This window comes from Chrysemys picta, unplaced genomic scaffold (genome assembly GCF_011386835.1).
Source record: "Chrysemys picta bellii isolate R12L10 unplaced genomic scaffold, ASM1138683v2 scaf619, whole genome shotgun sequence".
Taxonomy (NCBI): domain Eukaryota; kingdom Metazoa; phylum Chordata; order Testudines; family Emydidae; genus Chrysemys; species Chrysemys picta.
This window is the reverse complement of record NW_027053326.1, coordinates 27501-32500: the sequence shown is the minus strand read 5'-3', so window position 1 is coordinate 32500 and position 5000 is coordinate 27501. Positions and strand designations below refer to the sequence as shown.

General features: G+C 71.2%; 1 non-coding gene across 1 annotated transcript; it reads right to left on the bottom strand.

Moving 5' to 3' along the window:
* Nucleotides 1-1936: 1936 nt before the first annotated feature.
* LOC135979050 (5S ribosomal RNA) lies at nt 1937-2055 on the bottom strand. The gene has a single exon (XR_010596379.1). It is a non-coding gene; the product is annotated as a 5S ribosomal RNA (ribosomal RNA).
* Between the last annotated feature and the right edge of the window lie 2945 nt (nt 2056-5000).

The following is a 5000-nucleotide window of genomic DNA, read 5'->3' as shown; positions in this document are numbered from 1 at the left end:
TTGCTTTCCGGCCCGGGTGTCACCCCACTCCGAGGGCAGCACGGCAGTGGTCTTGAGGACCACAGAGGGGGGCTTAATAGTCGAGACGGAGCAGGTCCGGGGGAGGCTTAATAGTCGCCCCCCGGCCAGTCCGGGGGAGGCTTAATAGTCGTCCCCCGAGGACTCCGGGGGCCAGGCTTAATAGTCGTCCCCCCCCGGGCGCTCCAGGGGGGAAAGCTTAATAGTCCTCCCCCGAGGACTCCGGGGGCAGGCTTAACAGTCGTCCGCCCCGGGCGCTCCAGGGGGAAAGCTTAATAGTCCTCCCCCGACAGTGTGTGTGTGTGTGTGTGGGAGGGAGGCTTAGCAGTCTTGCCCCGGGCGGTCCGGTGGGGGAGGCTTAGCAGTCGTCCCCAGGGCGGTCCGGGGGTGGGGGGGGGGGGGAGGCCTCACAGTCGTCCCTCGGAGAGCCGGGTCAGCGGCAGTGGTGGGTTTACGTCCAGCCTCCGGAGGGTGCGCGTCCTCGGAGGCGATGCAGGCGCCGCAGAGAGGCAGCCTCCGAGGCAGGGAGCGGAGCACCGAGGCTGGGGAGAGGGGAGCAGGAGCCGGGGGCTGGGGCTGGGGGTGGGGGGCGTTCAGGACAACCGGTCAAGCCCCGGGAAGCAGCTGTCAAATGTTCCAAGTCCCCACTCGGCCACCAGGTCCACCCCAGTCTAGCAATGGGGTTGACCTGGCTGACGGCCGGTTAGTATCAAGGTAAACTCACCGTCGTCCACAGGAGGGCAGCTCTCAGGCCGGCCGGCTGCGGCTGACTCTGGGGCGGCGCCCGGTCCCGGCAGCGAGGGGCGGGGGGCGCGGAGCGAGACGGGGCTAACCGGGGGGGGGCGCCTCCTGCGACTTTGGGGGCCGCGGGTCGTCAGTGGCGTGCAGGCCGGGCCTCTCCCGGGGGATTCGGGGGGGCGGTCCTGCGGGCCGGGCGCAGGGGGCTCGAGCGAGCCCGGGCCGGTCCGCCCCGGGGCCGGGGTCTCCGCCTGCGGCTCAGGGGGGCGCGGGTCGTCGGGGGAGGAAGCCCGGGGGAGCCGCACACCGGCCCGCCAGGCCAGGCCTGGCCTGGATGGCCGCGGGGGGATTCGGGGCGGTCCCGCGGGCCGGGGGCCGGGCGCAGGGGAGGCGGGGGGGCCGAGCGAGTCCGTCCCGGGCCCGGGGCCTCCCCCTGCGGCTTTGGGGTCCGTGGGTCCCCGCTGGAGGAAGCCACTGGGAGCTGGACACCCGCCGTCCGTCCCGCCAGGCCAGGCCTGGCCTGGGTGGCCGCGGGGGGATTCGGGGCGGTCCCGCGGGCCGGGGGCCGGGCGCAGGGGAGGCGGGGGGGCCGAGCGAGTCGGGCCCGGGCCCGGGGCCTCCCCCTGCGGCTTTGGGGTCCGTGGGTCCCCGCTGGAGGAAGCCGCTGGGCGCTGGACACCCGCCGTCCGTCCCGCCTGGCCAGGCCTGGCCTGGGTGGCCGCGGGGGGATTCGGGGCGGTCCCGCGGGCCGGCGGCCGGGCGCAGGGGGTCCGAGCGAGTCCGTCCCGGGCCCGGGGCCTCCCCCTGCGGCTTTGGGGTCCGTGGGTCCCCGCTGGAGGAAGCCGCTGGGCGCTGGACACCCGCCGTCCGTCCCGCCTGGCCAGGCCTGGCCTGGGTGGCCGCGGGGGGGGATTCGGGGCGGACCTGCGGGCCGGCGGCCGGGAGGGTCCGGGCCAGTCCGCCCCATGCCCGGGGTCTCCCCCAGCGGCTTCGGTGGCCCCGGGGGGGGTCCTCCGCGGAGGAAGCCGGGTGGGTGGGGAGCCGGACCCCAGGCGCCCAGACCCGTGACCTGCGGCCGCGACCTCCGACTCGGCAGGAGCGACGAGGGGCTTTCCGGCCCGTCCCCCCCTCTCCTTCCCCCCCAGAAAAGGAGAGAGAGCTGACTCGGACCGGGAAAAGCTGCCTACGGCACCTGGGATTCCCAGGCGGTCACCCATCCAAGTACTAGCCAGGCCCGGGACGGTTTACCTTCCGAGATCGGACGGGATCGGGGGCGTTCGGTCCGGTATGGCCGTAGGCACCCGGCCCCGCGCCTCCTCGCCCGCTTTCCCCTGCCGACGCCCGGGCCTGCCGCACGGTGAGCCCCGGTCGGACTGCCCCCCCCCCCTGCGGCAGGGCCCCCGTCTCTCGCGGGCCCGGTCCTTTTTTCCTTTTCGAGCTCCGGGGCCCGGGCTGGCCGCCAGAGCCCCTCCGCCCGCCCTCCCCGGCGTCGGGGAAAATACTGTCCCGGACTTCCAGTGCGCCCGATCCTGTCAGCCGGGGGGTGGGGAGGGGCAGTCCCTCGCTGCGGCCGGGGAGGGTGAGCCCAGGGCGGCTTGCCTGCCGTGCGAGGCCCCTCTCGGCCACCAGGTCAACCCCGAGTCGAAAGGGCTGAAAAATTTTCAGAGTCCCCTCCCGGGCACCAGGTCAACCCGTGGAATCGGACGGGTTCACCTGCTGGCCGGTTCGCTTCCCGGGCACCAGGTCAACCCGTGGAATCGAAAGGGTTCACCTGCTGGCCGGTTTGCTTTCCGGCCACCAGGTCAACCCCTAGGGGTTTTAACGGGGGCACGCCCGGTGGCCTCTTTCCCGTCCGGTCACCAGGTCAACCCGGATCTCCCTCCTTCCCTGGGCGTCCCCTCCTCGGAGGCGTCAGGTTCCATTCCCCCCCCCCCCCCAGACTTCCAGGGGCCCGATCCAGTCGGCCGGGAGGCAGTCCCTCGCTGCGGCCGGGGAGGGTGAGCCCAGGGCGGCCTGGTCCATGTCTCTAGTGGGCCCGATCCTTTTTTTTTTTTTCGAGCTCCGGGGCCAGGCCCGCCCGGGCAGCCCTCCTCGGAGGCGTGGGGCGATTTCCCCCCGCCCCCAGACTTCCAGGGGCCCGATCCTGTCGGCCGGGAGGCAGTCCCTCGCTGCGGCCGGGGAGGGTCAGCCCAGGGCGGCTTGCCTGCCGTGCGAGTCCCCTCTCGGCCACCAGGTCAACCCCGAGTCGAAAGGGCTGAAAAATTTTCAGAGTCCCCTCCCGGGCACCAGGTCAACCCGTGGAATCGAACGGGTTCACCTGCTGGCCGGTTCGCTTTCCGGCCACCAGGTCAACCCGTGGAATCGAAAGGGTTCACCTGCTGGCCGGTTCGCTTTCCGGCCACCAGGTCAACCCCTAGGTTTTAAGGGGGGGGGACGCCAGGTGGCCTCTTTCCCGTCCGGTCACCAGGTCAACCCGGATCTCCCTCCTTCCCTGGGCGCCCCCTCCTCGGAGGCGTCAGGTTCCATTCTTTTTTCCAGACTTCCAGGGGCCCGATCCAGTCGGCCGGGTGGCAGTCCCTCGCTGCGGCCGGGGAGGGTGAGCCCAGGGCGGCTTGCCTGCCGTGCGAGTCCCCTCTCGGCCACCAGGTCAACCCCGAGTCGAAAGGGCTGAAAAATTTTCAGAGTCCCCTCCCGGGCACCAGGTCAACCCGTGGAATCGAACGGGTTCACCTGCTGGCCGGTTCGCTTCCCGGGCACCAGGTCAACCCGTGGAATCGAAAGGGTTCACCTGCTGGCCGGTTCGCTTTCCGGCCACCAGGTCAACCCCTAGGTTTTAAGGGGGGGGACGCCCGGTGGCCTCTTTCCCGTCCGGTCACCAGGTCAACCCGGATCTCCCTCCTTCCCTGGGCGCCCCCTCCTCGGAGGCGTCAGGTTCCAGTCTTTTTTCCAGACTTCCAGGGGCCCGATCCAGTCGGCCGGGAGGCAGTCCCTCGCTGCGGCCGGGGAGGGTGAGCCCAGGGCGGCCTGGTCCATGTCTCTAGTGGGCCCGATCCTTTTTTTTTTTTCGAGCTCCGGGGCCAGGCCCGCCCGGGCAGCCCTCCTCGGAGGCGTGGGGCGATTTCCCCCCCCCACCCCCAGACTTCCAGGGGCCCGATCCTGTCGGCCGGGAGGCAGTCCCTCGCTGCGGCCGGGGAGGGTCAGCCCAGGGCGGCCTGCTTGGCGGCCGGGTCCATGTCTCTAGTGGGCCCGATCCTTTTTTTCCCTTTTCCGGCTCCGGGGCCCGGGGTGCTCGGGTAGCCCTCCGCGGTGGCGTCGGCCAATTTTTTTTAAAATCAGACTTCCGTGGGCCCGATCCTGACGGCCGGGAGGCAGTCCCTCGCCGCGTCCGGGGACGGCGAGACGCTCGGCCACCGGGTCAACCCGGAGGAAGCGGGCTGGGGGGAAAAAAAAAAAAAAAAGTTTTCCAAGTCCGAAAAATTTTCAAAGTCCCCTCTCGGCCACCAGGTCAACCCCTTTGGAGCGAATGGGTTGACCTGACGGCCGGTCGTCTCGCGGATGTCCGGAAGGGGTCGCCCCACGCCGTCTCGGCCGACCGAGGGAACCACGAGGTGGCGCCCGGTTCCAGTTTCGTACCGCCGAAGGCGGGGCTTTGGCTTTTTCGACCTGCCTTTCGAGGATTGTGTGAGGAGATTTCTGAGGACAGGTTTTTCAGAGCCTGTGAGAACCGGAGCTCAGCCTAGGGGATCAATCCGAGTATTGTACCCGACCCTGCCCGGCGTGGGAGGGGGGGAGCGGGCCCGTTTGAGGGCGGAGGCCAGCACCCGGCCCTCCGCCGAGACGGCCCGCTTTTCCCGGCTCTTAGCTCACGGGCCCCGCAGCGGCCGGGAGCCGAGCTCCGAGTGTCGGCGCCCCCCGGAGGGAGGGGGGGCCCGCTCCTCTCGCGCCCGCCGATCGATGTGGCGCTGACGTTCGCGACGGGAAGGGCCCTTCGCGGGCCGGCACCCCAACCGCGGGGCCGTCCGGTGTTCAGGCGGATGGGGACCCTCTTCCTTTTCGCGTGCACAGATCCAGGGACCGATGGGGACTTCCCTCCTCGGGGCGGCCCGGGCACCTGCCCGGCCCTCCGTGCGTGGGGCCGTCTGGCCGAGATCTCCGCCGTGCGAGGTCGAGCGGTTCCGGCAGACCACCCAGGGGTCCGAAAAACCCAGGGAGCCGCGAGGCTCAGCAGGGCCAAACACGGTCGC